Source organism: Bos grunniens, chromosome 15, assembly GCF_055505025.1.
Source record: "Bos grunniens cultivar Pamir isolate PY7600 chromosome 15, Bosgru_T2T1.0, whole genome shotgun sequence".
In the NCBI taxonomy this organism is placed as follows: Eukaryota; Metazoa; Chordata; class Mammalia; order Artiodactyla; family Bovidae; genus Bos; species Bos grunniens.
In genome coordinates this window covers 31,716,555-31,730,067 of record NC_141179.1, presented here as the reverse complement: position 1 = coordinate 31,730,067, position 13,513 = coordinate 31,716,555, and the positions used below count along the sequence as shown (strand labels likewise).

Genomic DNA, 13,513 nt, shown 5'->3' with positions numbered 1-13,513 from the left:
CCAAAGTTCAGCTGCAGGCTTGGGAAGAAGAGAGACAGATGAGGCCAACCTCCCAGTATGGTGGCTGGCCTCAGTTTCACCCCTTCAGTCAAGAAGGAAGCAGGTTAAGAAGGCAGATCTCCTGTGAGTTAACCACTGAACAACATCCATCACAACTGTGCCTCCTGGCCTTAAGTTAGGGTCAGCCTATTGGAGAAGGCAATGGCAACCCACTCCAGTACTCTTGCCTGGCAAATCCCATGGACGGAGGAGCCTGGTGGGCTGCAGTCCATGGGGTCGCTAGGAGTCGGACACGACTAAGCGACTTCACTTTCACTTTTCACTTCCATGCATTGGAGAAGGAAATGGCAACCCACTCCAGTGTTCTTGCCTGGAGAATCCCAGGGACGGGGGAGCCTGGTGGGCTGCCATCTGTGGGGTCGCACAGAGTCGGACACAACTGAAGCGACTTAGCAGCAGCAGCAGCATAGAAATCCAGGGAAGGGAGGGAGCTGAGGATTCATTACGTTACATCATCTTTAACTTCTCGACATCTTCATTTAACCTACCTTTAAAAGAGAGATAGTGGGACCGAACCCAGGGATTGCTGGGAGAACCAACACCATGGGTAAATCACTCAGCACGCTGCTGGCTTCAGTAAGTACTCCACAAAGGCTATGTGGGGTCTGGGGTGAGGGGACCCTGTTGCAGAGGTTGCCACCAAAAGGCCATCAGATCCCACTGACACGAGAGTCACTGAGCCTCCCTTGCGTCAGCCTTGGGGTTCCTAAGAAGTGGCCCGAGTCCAGATCAGGAAGTGAGTAAACTGTATTCATGCATTCCCCTGGCTCAGTGTACAATCTAACTAAATGCCAATTACATGCCAGGCACTGTATGCAGCCTAGAAATACAGCATGAAGGAGGTGGCAGGCCAGGAGAAAGGGATACCTGGACATCAGGGAGCAAGGACTCATCACTAAAGATTCATCTGGAGCCGCCCACATAAGGCCACCAGACTGATATCTGTGGCCAACGGCTTGTTCTGGGTATCACGGCAGAAGTCTGCCCATTTCATTCTATTTCTCTGGGGAAGACAAAGCCTGAGGCTATGAGGAAATGTGCTGCCCAGGCACAATGAACTGAGAAATCGGGGTACAGGGAGGGCCAAGCTGAAAGGAAGCAGCTGCTGCTGCTGCTGCTAAGTCGCTTCAGTCGTGTCCGACTCTGTGCAACCCCATAGACGGCAGCTTACCAGACACCCTCATCCCTGGGATTCTCCAGGCAAGAACACTGGAGTGGAAGCAGAGGAAGGAGTAAATGGCAGTGCTGGGGAGGGGCTGAAACACTGAGGAGAAAGAAGAAAAAACCAATGGAAATTAATGCTTCATGGATTAAAAAAAAAAAAAAAAAAGCATTGAGACCTCCCAGATCCAGACCTCGACCTTAGAGATAGGTTATGTCCTTGAATGGGCAGGAGACATCAGTTAGAAACAGCAGAGACCAGAGCTGATTCTGCCCCTCCTTTGCCGCAACCCTACAACCCTTACCTCCCTCTCAGGCCTCAGGGGTTTGGGCAGAATGTCCTTTGAGGCCCCTTCCTGCTCTGGTCTCTAGGAGTGATGGGGAGAGAAGCCTTTACATGTGGAAATGCCAACCACCAAGCAGGCTGTGTGCACCTTCCTCCGGCCTTTTTGGCCATCAATACCTTTTAAATATATATTAAAAGAAACAAACACTCTGCCCTGCTGAGAATGGTTGTAATTGTGGATGGGGGCAGGGCTGGATGTGGAGTTGGCTAGTGAGAGGCCCTGGGGGAGCCTCTGCAGGGAAGGTCATGTTTTGTTTTCCGAGGTACCCCTGTGAGCCAGGGAGTGCAAACAGGGAGTGCTCCCAAAGCAAAGGGTATTAGGCTCAATGTCTTTGTGCATTTTTCAAACTTTCTGAGCCCTGTCCTTCTGCAGCGGCTGCATCTAATTCTAAAGCTTGACTGGCAGCATGAGACACAGGCAGCCAGCACCGAGGAAGTTTCTGGGGCTGAGCCAAGCGGAGTTCCTGAGACTTTCAGTTCAGTTCAGTCATTCAGTTCTTCTCGACCCCATGAATGGCAGCACGCCAGGCTTCCCTGTCCATCACCAACTCCCAGAGTTCACTCAGACTCACATCCATCAAGTCAGTGATGCCATCCAGCCATCTCATCCTCTGTCGTCCCCTTCTCCTCCTGCCCCCAATCCCTCCCAGCATCAGAGTCTTTTCCAATGAGTCAACTCTTCGCATGAGGTACTTTACTGGAGTTTCAGCTTTAGCATCATTCCTTCCAAAGAAATCCCAGGGCTGATCTCCTTCAGAATGGACTGGTTGCATCTCCTCGCAGTCCAAGGGACTCTCAAGAGTCTTCTCCAACACCACAGTTCAAAAGCATCAATTCTTTGGCACTCAGCCTTCTTCACAGTCCAACTCTCACATCCATACATGACCACAGGAAAAACCATAGCCTTGACTAGACAGACCTTTGTTGACAAAGTAATGTCTCTGCTTTTCAATATGCTATCTAGGTTGGTCATAACTTTCCTTCCAAGGAGTGAACGTCTTTTAATTTCATGGCTGCAGTCACCATCTGCAGTGATTTTGGAGCCCAAAAAAATAAAGTCTCACTGTTTCCACTGTTTCACCATCTATTTCCCATGAAGTGATGGGACCGGATGCCATGATCTTCGTTTTCTGAATGTTGAGCTTTCAGCCAACTTTTTCACTCTCCTCTTTCACTTTCATCAAGAGGCTTTTTAGTTCCTCTTCACTTTCTGCCATAAGGGTGGTGTCATCTGCATATCTGAGGTTATTGATATTTCTCCCGGCAATCTTGATTCCAGCTTGTGCTTCTTCCAGTCCAGCGTTTCTCATGATGTACTCTGCATAGAAGTTAAATAAGCAGGGTGACAATATACAGCCTTGACATACTCCTTTTCCTATTTGGAACCAGTCTGTTGTTCCATGTCCAGCTCTAACTGTTGCTTCCTGACCTGCATATATATTTCTCAAGAGGCAGGTCAGGTGGTCTGGTATTCCCATCTCTTTTAGAGTTTTCCACAGTTTATTGTGATTCACACAGTCAAAGGCTTTGGCATAGTCAATAAAGCAGAAATAGATGTTTTTCTGGAACTCTTTTGCTTTTTCCATGTCCAGTGGATATTGGCAAGCCAGTGTACTGAGTCCACCCTAGAAACGTGGACTTTACACCATCTTTACTATTTAGATGGTGGCCTCGGTAGGATTTTGACCTCTTCTAGGAAGAAGCCAATGGCACCCCACTCCAGTACTCTTGCCTGGAAAATCCCCTGGACGGAAGAGCCTGGAAGGCTGCAGTCCATGGGGTCTCTGAGGGTCGGACACGACTGAGCGACTTCACTTTCACTTTTCACTTCCATGCATTGGAGAAGGGAATGGCAACCCACTCCAGGGTTCTTGCCTGGAGAATCCCAGGGACGGGGGAGCCTGGAGGGCTGCCGTCTATGGGGTCGCACAGAGTCGGACACGACTGAAGTGACTTAGCAGCAGCAGCAGCAGCAGCAGGAAGAAGCCAGGCACTACACACCCACATCCTGTCTGGGCAATGAGTTACAATTAGGGCAGTGTTTCTCAATCAAGAAATGCAAATTCTTAAGCCTCTACTGAATCAGAAACTCTGGGGAGTGGCACCCGGCAACCTGTTTTCACAAAACTCCTCCAGGTGGTATGGGTGCCTGGTAAAGTTTGAGAACCACTGAGATAATATAACAGGTAGGGGTCATTCTTGGGCCCAGCACAAGCTGTTTTAGTAACTACTGTCTTCAACTTGGCCGACTTGGTGCCTTTATGTCACCAGCCAGCTGGGCTCCACACTGCATCCGACTTATGATCCCTGGCAGAGAAAACAGTTCCATTCCAAGTAAAAGTTCCTGATAACCAAGGGTCACTGACAGATGAATGGATAAATAAAATATGGTCTATATATATATGGGGGCTTCCCAGTGGCTGAGTAGTAAAGAATCTGCCTGAAAATGCAGGAGACACAGGTTTAATCTCTGGGTCAGGAGGATCCCCTGGAGGAGAAAATGGCAACCCACTCCAGTATTCTTGTATGGAAAATGCCATGAACAGAGGAGCCTGGAGACTACAGTCCATGGGGGTCACAAAGAGTCAGACATGACTTAGCAACTGAGTATGCATGCATGCACAGACACATGTGCACGTGTGTGCGCGCACACACACACACACACACACACTTACAGTGATGCATTATTTATTAAAAAGGAACAACAAATAACCCTAAAATTTATATGGAACCACAAAAGATCCAGAATTGCCAAAGCAGTCTTTAGGAAAAACAAAGCTGAAGGCATAACCCTCCCAGACTTCAGACAATACTACAAGGCTATAGTAATCAAAACAGCCTGGTGCAAAAACAGATATATGGATCAACAGAACAGAAGACGAAGTCCAGAAATAAATCCACACAACTGTGGCCAATCAATCTTTCACAAAGGAGACAAGACTACACGATGGAGAAAAGACAGTCTCTTCAGCAAGTAGTGCTGGGAAAGCTGGACAGCCACGTGTAAATCAATGAATGTAGGACACACACCCCACACCATACGAAAACAAACTCAAAATGACTTAAAGATTTAAATATAAGATATGATTGCATAAAATTCCTGGAAGAGAACATAGACAAAACATTCTCTGACATAAATCATACCAATATTTTCTTAGGTCATTCTCCCAAGGCAATAGAAGTAAAAGCAAAAATAAACAAATGGGACATAATTAACCTTACAAGCTTTTGCACAGCAAAAGAAACACAAACAAAATGAAAAGACAACTTACAGTGTGGGAAAAATATTTGCAAATAATGCAACCAACAAGGGATTAATTTCCAAAATATACAAACAGTTCATACAGCTTAATAACAACAACAACAACAACAACAAAAATGACTCTATAAAAAAAAAAACAGAAGACCTAAACAGAAAATTTTCCAAAGAAGACATCTAGCTGGTCAATAAGCACATGAAACGATGTTCAACATTGTTAAATTGCTAAGTCACTTCAGTCATGTCCGACTCTGTGTGACCCCATAGAAGGCAGCCCACCAGGCTCCCCCATCCCTGGGATCCTCCAGGCAAGAACACTGGAGTGGGTTGCCTTTTCCTTCTCCAATGCGTGAAAGTCAAAAGTGAAAGTGAAGTCACTCAGTCTTGTCCGACCTAGTGACCCCATGGGCTGCAGCCTACCAGTCTCCTCTGTCCAGGGGATTTTCCAGGCAAGTGTACTGGAGTGGGTTGCCATTGCCTTCTCCTGTTAATTATTAGATAAATGCAAATCAAAACTACAATGAGGCATCACTTCACACCAGTCAGAATGGCCATCATAAAGTCTACAAATAATAAATGCTAGAGAGGGTGTGGAGAAAAGGGAACCCTTCTACACTGTTGATGGGAGTATAAATTGGTACAGCTACTATGGAGAACAGTATGGAGGTTTCTCAAAAAACTAAAAATGGAGTTACCATATGATTCAGCAATCCTACTCCTGGGAATACATCCAGAGAAAACAACAATTTGAAAAAATACATACACCCCAATGTTCATAGCAGCACTATTTACAATAGCCAAGACACGAAAGCAATGTGAATGTCCATCGACAGATGAATGGATAAAGAATGTGTGCCATACACACACACAGAAACAAAACCATAAAAAAGAATGAAATAATGCCATCTGCAGCATTATGGATGGACCTAGAGATTATCACACAAGTAAAGTCAAAGACAAACATATACTATCACTTGTATGTAGAATCTAAAACATGACACAAATGAACTTATTTAGAAAACAGAAACACTCTCAGACACAGGAAACAAACTTATTTGTTACCAAAGGGGAAAGAGGAGAAAGATAGATTAGGAGTTTGGTTTTAGCAGATACTAATTACTATATATAAAATAAACAAGAAGGACCTACTGTATAGCACACTGAACTATTAATATATTCAATCTCTTATAACAAACGATAATAGAAAAGAATCTGAAAAGAGCAAATTTATGTATAAATACATATAATTATATATATAACCGAATCACTTTGCTGTATACCAGAAACTAACATTACAATGCAAATTAACTATACTTAAATAAAAAATAAACAATATGGGATGGCTAAAAAATAAATAACATTTTAAAATAAAATTAAGTTTAAAATGAAGACAGAAGGCGCTTAAGACATTATGCTAAGTGAAGTTAGACACAAACAGACAAATACTGTATGATTACACTTACATGAGGTAGCTAGAGTAATCAAATTCACAGAGACAGAAAGTAGAAATGGCTTTACAGAAAGTAGAAGCAGCTTCCCAAATGGAAGGTCTGTATTCATGAAATACTGATTCCCCTCCCCCCTCCCCCAGCCCCCATCCAGAGGTGGATGCTGCTGACAGCTGCACAGCAATGTGAATTTTCTTAATGCTATTGAACGGCATACTTTAAAATGGCTAAACTGGAAAACGCTAAATTGTATGTTATGTATAGTTTCCTGCAAAGCTCCTTGTGAGAGTTTGCTGATCCCATAGCTTCCCTGAATCATCTGTTTATAGAAGGCGCCTCCTTATTTCCAGAATGAAGTCCTAACTCTTTTTCATCTTGCAAAGCTGAAACTCTATACTCCTTAAAGAATTCTCTTTCGCCCCACCTCTCCCCAGGCCCTGACGGCATCATTCTACTTGCTGTTATCTAGGAACTTGACTGTATACCTCATGTAAGTGGAATCATACAATGTTCACTTTTCAATAAACTTACAGTGCTTACTTGGAAGTTTACAAGTAAAACTTACTCTTCAATATTTCACTTAGCTTAATGTCCTCAAGGTTCGTTTATGTTGTAGCATATGACAACATTTCCTTCTTTTCTAAGGCTGAATGGTACTCCATCATATATACGATATACCATATTTTGTTTACCCAGTCATCCATCAAGAGACATTTGGATTGCCTCCGCCTCTTGGCTATTGTGAACAATGCTTCTGTGAACAGGGGCATGCGAATCTCTCTTCAGACCCTGCTTGCAATTCTTTTTGGATATATACCCAGAAGTGGGATTTCTGGATCATATGGTAGTTCTATTTTTAATTTTTTGAAGAACTGCCATACAGTTTTCCACGGCGGCTGTACCATTTTACATCCCCACCACCAGTGCACAAGGATTCCAACTTCGTATCCCTGCCAACACTTGTTTCTATTTTTTGACAGCAGCCATCCTAATGGGTGTGAGGTGGTATCTCATGGTGGCTTTGATTTGCATTTCTCTATGATTAATGACATCAAGCATCTTTTCATATGCTTATTGGCACTTTGTACATATTTGGAGGAATGTCTATTGCCCATTTCTTAGTCGGGTAATGTGATTTTTTGTTGTTGAGTTATAGTCCCAATTTTCTTAACATAAAACCCACAGCCCTTCCAGACTTGGCCCGGCCAACCTTTCCACCATAATCTCTGACCACCCCCTATGCTAGCCAGTGGTTCTCAGTGGGAGTGACTTTGCTTCCAGATGTTTGGTGAGTCTACAGGCATGTTTGGCTGTCACAACTCAGGGACTGGAGGGGATTCTGCTGGTGTCCAGTGGGTAGAGACCAGGGATACTGCTAAAGATCCTACAATGCCCGGACAGCCACCACAGCAAAGAAGTATCTGACTTGAAATGTTAAGAACCCTATCCTACACTTTCCAAACCAAGGTCCGTACAGCCAAAGCTATGGTCTTTCCTGTAATCATGTACGAATGTGAGAGTTGGACCATAAAGAAGACTGAGTGCTGAAGAACTGACGCTTTCGAACTGTGGTTCTGCAGAAGACTCTTGAGAGTCCCTTGAATAGCAAGGAGATCAAACCAGTCAACCCTAAAAGAAATCAACCCTGAATATTCATTGGAAGGACTGATGCTAAAGCTCCAACACTTTGGCCACCTGATTCGAAGAAATGACTCATTGGAAAAGACTCTGATGCTGGGAAAGACTGAAGGCAGAAGAAGAAGGGGGTGACAGAAGATGAGATAGCTGGAAGGCATCAGTGAGTCAATGGACGTAAGTCTGAGCAAACTCGGGGAGATAGTGAGGGACAGGGAAGACTGGGGTGCTGCAGTCCATGGGGTCGCAAAGGCTCAGAGACAACTGAGCAACTGAACAACAGTCCTACACTATTTCCTGACATCAAACTCTTCCACTCGTTATTCCAAACGCTTTGCCCTTAGCTTACATCACTTCACCTCCCAGAATGCCTCCCGGGCCCCCATGCCCAACTGAATCCTCCTGCAAACCCCACTTCTGCTGTAAGGGTTTCTCAACCAGCCTCGTTCATAGTAGTTCCCCTGCCCTCTGAAAACCTAGATTAGCCAGTAAAGACTTTATGTTATATCTGCTGCCTCCACCTTCCAGAAACCCTATGCTTGCACACAATAAGTACCAGATGTGTGTGTGTTCATTGGTTGCCAGGCAGTAAGAAAGAGAGTTGACTGGCAGAGTGATCACCTCACCCTAATACTCCAACACCAAGAACACTAGACTCCGAGGAGCTTCTGCCCCAACTGACCCCAAATCCAGGTGCTGAGACACCTGAGGACCAGAGGCATGCCCAGCACCTCCACCTTAAGCTATTTGCCCTCCCTCCAGTCCCTGGTATCCTCCAGAGCAGGCCAAGTCCAGTCACACATCAGCAGAGACAGGAGCTCTGGACTTCTGTGTTTGGCTCACTGCAGACTGTGCACCCTCCTGAGTCCACCACAGCTCACAATCCAGGCCCATAATATTAAAAACACGGATGCAGTCTGGCAAATCCCCTCAGAGACTGATGTAGGTTTTCACATTGAGCCCTACAGGGCTGGAACAATTACGTCATATCAGTTTGGAATTAGGAATATCTCAATAATGCAGCAAGTAGCTCTGAGAGGCAACCTTGTCCCACAAGGCTCAGCTCCTCCTCTTGACTCAAAAGGCAGCTCAGCAGTCTTCTGGGGCCCTGCTGTTGTTCAGTCGCCCAGTCATGTCTGACTCTTTGTGACTCCATGGATGCAACACACCAGGCTTCCCTGTCCTTCAGTATCTCCTGGAGTTTGTTCAAAGTCACGCCCATTGAGTCAGTGATGCCATCCAACCACCTCATCCTCTGTCGTCCCCTTCTCCTCCTGCCCTCAATCTTCCCCAGCATCAGCGTCTTTTCCAATGAGTCAGCTCTTTGCGTCAGGTGTCCAAAGTATTGGAGTTTCAGCTTCAGCATCAGTCCTTCCAATGAATATTCAGGGTTGATTTCCTTTAGGATTGACTGGTGGATCTCCTTGCTATTCAAGGGACTCTCAAGAGTCTTCTCCAGTACCACAGTTTGAAAGCATCAATTCTTCAGCACTCAGCCTTCTTTATGGTCCAGTTCTCACATCCATACATGACTATTGTGCCTGCTCCCTCCCTGTGAAGACTTCCAGGTACCTGGCCAGGTAATCCAACAGGCCTGAGACACTACAACACTAGGGTACCTGCCCATCTGAGCCACAGCCCAGTCAGCCTCACGAGAAGACATTTTCTTCTTCCCTCCTAGCTTTTATCTGGTTGGTCTAAGAATTAAACTGACTTGTGACAGATTAATAGGAGAAAATCTAACAAAAGTTTAATAACATGTAAACGTAGGAGGGACTCAGAAAAACTGAAAAACTCATCAAAATGGCTGAAATCCTCACTTTAAATACTGTCTCCAGCTAAAGACAAAAGAGAGGACTTCCCTGGTGGTCACGTAGCTAACTCTTCACACTCCCAATGCAGGGGGCCCATGTTCGATCCCTGGTCGGAGAACTAGATCCCACATGTGCAGTCAAGTAAATAAATTAAATAAATAAATACCTTTTAAAAAATCTACTCTGTTAAATAAATAAGGAATAAATAGATAAAGATAAAAGAGGATGTCGGGGGTAGTGGTTTGGGACTACAAAGGGGAGGAAAGTAATTCACTGAGACTTGGAAAAGTCAGTCTTTGGGAAATGTTTGGCAGAGACCGTAGGACACAGAGAGGAATTTTAACCAACAGACTGTGCTGGGTTCCTGTCTGTTTACACTCCAGCTCAGACTACAGTGAGCTATGCTGATGGCTCCTGTCCTGGAATAAGGCACACATCCACATTCTTTCAGGCAGTTGGGGAAAGATCAGAGGTTTCGCCTCAGTCTTTGGGGCCTTAGAAACATTCAGCCTAAATAAGTCCACATGCCAAAGAGACAATCAGGGGTGCCAAATCTGCTCCCTGACACTTGCAAACAGCGTCTGGGATGAATGGGTACAGCCTGAGAGTCAGTCCTGAAGAGCTCTTGACTTGCTCCCTTCACTAGTTCCCAGTCCAAGCTCCTTAGTACACCCATTCCTATCTAGAACACTTTTTTTTTTTTAAATATTCATTTCTTTGGCTATGCCAGGTCTAGTTACAGCGTGCAGCATCTTTAGTTTGGGCAAGCAAACTCTTAAGCTGCACCATGTGAGCTTCTAAGCTGTGGCACATGGGATCTAGTTCCCTGACCACGGATTGAACCCAGGCTCCCTTCATTGGGAGTGTAGAGTCTTAGCCACTGAACCACTACTGGAGTCCCTAGAACCTCATTCTGGAACGATCAAGATAATAATAACTATGTATGTCTGATCCTGCCCTAGGCAATTCACATTTGCCTTCTCAGTAGACATCATTATCCCTTTTTTGGGTGTCAGAGACTTGAAGTAACTTCTCCCTGGTGACACAGGCAATAAATGGAAGAAAGCGAGGATTCAAACCTTGAGCCATGCAAAGCCCTGGCTCTTCTCCCTACACGATCAGAATTATAAGTGGCATTCTAAGAATCCTTTTTCCATATCAAAATGGCTGCGCAGTTGGCTCCCTCCAGCCACCCCCTCCCGGCCCTCCACCATCCCCAGGGGCCTCTCACCCCTGATTGCCAGTGTCGTTACATTAGGCTTCTTTTCAGCCCAATTCCCATTATATCATCTCAGCCTGGCATTATAAAGCAGCGCCATCATAAACATCAGCTTGATTACAAGCAGAGACTGTTGCCTCCAATAAATAAGCATGCGTAATGTATACAGAGGGAGAAAGAGACACCTCTATATTTTCAGTTTTGTAAAGACAAATCGCTTCGATTGTTTAATCAATAAAAATGCCTCTCTAACTCCTGCCGTTATTACGGAGCTATTTCAGACAGAGTGAAAAAGGAGCATCGAATCTATATTCCTGTCAGGATAGACAGGGTCTGATTAGGCAGACGGATGAAGGCTCAGACCTGATGCCAGTCCCCTGAAGTGTCTGGACCCCACTCGCCTCCAAACCTGGGCAGGTGTCTTGATACCAACTGCATGTCAGGTCTGGGGGAGGCTGAAGCACAAAGAGACTCACCTCAATTGTGGGGCTTGATCTAATCAAGGGATCCCTGGGGACAGGCACACTCGACAGGTCGCAGGAAGGGCAGCCTCGCTGGTGGGGCCAAGGGAGGGGAGACCAGGAGTAGAGGGAGCTCATCCCGAAGGTCACACCATGACCTCTGACTCTCCATCCCTCCAGCCGTTGCCAAGTTCAGACACTCAGCATCTCACAGTGAACACGCGCCCCCTCACTGACCTTCCTGCTTCCTGTCTCATGGCCTCTAATTCATACACGTGGCCCTGGTCCTTTACCTCGAACAAACATTCGAGGGAAGATGGGATGATCCCCTCCCCCCACCACACACAGAAAGTTTGTGGTTCATTTCCCCGATATCTACACAAGAAAGGCCAAATTGCTCTCTCTATATAAAGTTCTTCCTGGCACTGGCCTTCCCTTCTTCCAGACTCCCCACCCACATCCCTATCCAGGCACCTTCTCTCTGACAGCTTCAAACTCTGAATTTTCCTGAACACCCTCCACTTCATGTTCCAAAGCCTGTGCACAGATCCTTCCCCTGAAATTCCACTCCCAAGATCCTCTCTCGGCAAACTCCTACTCCTCTGTTAAGACCCCCTGACCTGACCTCCTCTGGGGCCTTTCTCTGCTCCACCCTGTCCTCCTGCCGCAGGGCTCAGACACACTGCACACGCGTCTGTCTCTGCGTTCAGCACACCGCACTCTAAGCATCAGCTTACCTGTCTGTTTCTAGGTACCAGTGACTTGTAAAATGTGTATCTCTAGCCCTCACCTCTGCCCTGAACTTTAGACACATATGTCTAGCTCATTCCTTGCCAAATGATCTTAGAGGACTTCCAAAACATAACTCAAAAATTTCAAGTCCCAAAGCTGTTCTCTCTAAGGGTACCCCATCTAAGAAGGCAGCACCCTGATCCAACCAGTCACCTGAGCCAAAATTCAGTCACCCCTAATTCCTCTTTCTCCTCTAAGTTCCACATCCAAAGACATGTCCTGTCAATCCTATGTCAAAACATTTCTAATGCAATGAACTGTGAGAAAGAGAAAGGAAGAGAACAATTGTATCAAAAAGAATAAAATACCTAGAAATAAACCTACCTAAAGAGGTGTAAGACCTGTACTCAGGAAAACCGATGAAGACACAAACAAATGGAAAAATATAGAGTGTTCATGGATTGGAAAAATTAATATTGTTAAAATGACCATGCTACCCAAGGCAATCTACAGATTCAGTGCAATCCCTATCAAAATACCAATGGCATTCATCACAGAACTAGAAGGAATGATTTTTAAATTTGTACATAAATACAAATCCAAATAGTCAAAACAATCTTGAGAAAGAAAAACAGAGCTGAAAGTATCAGCTTCCTGACTTCAGACTATACTACAAAGTTAAGTAATCAAAACAGTATTTGGTACTGGCGCAAAAGGACATAGCTCAATGGAATAAAATAGAGAGCTCTGAGATAAACCCACATACTTGTGGTCATTAATCTACAGCAAAGGAGGCGAGAATATACAACAGAGAAAAGATAGTCTCTCCAATAAATGATGTGAGAAAACTCGACAGGGACATATAAAATAATGAAATTAGAACATTTTCTCACACTATATAAAAAATTAACTCAAAATGGATTAAAGACCTAAATGTAAGACTAGAAACCATAAGATTCCTAGAAGAAAGCACAGTCAGAACACTCTGATATAAATCGTAGCAATCTTGTTTTGGATCTGTCTCCTAAGTCAAAGGAAACAAAAATAAAAATAAACAAATGGGACCTAATTAAACTTAAAAGCTTTTGCACAGCAAAGGAATGTATCAACAAAATGAAAACAACATACTGGATGGGAGAAAATATTTGCAAATGAGATGACTGATAAGGAGTTGATATTCAAAATATACAAACAGCTCCTACAACTCAACATCAAAAAACCAAGCAACAAGAAACCAAAAAATAAAAATTGATAAATTTTAAAATGAAAATTAAGAACTCCTGTCCTTCAAAAAGCACTGTCAACAGAATGAAAAGAACCCAAAAGAACTGAAAGCAGGGTCCCAAAGAAATAGTTTTAAACCTAATTTTAAAGTAGC

General features: G+C 44.6%; 1 protein-coding gene across 2 annotated transcripts in view; it reads right to left on the bottom strand.

The window, feature by feature from the left end:
• GRIK4 (glutamate ionotropic receptor kainate type subunit 4) overlaps window positions 1-13,513 on the bottom strand; it is a 498,615-nt gene that overhangs the window by 414,608 nt on the left and 70,494 nt on the right. The window lies entirely within an intron of this gene.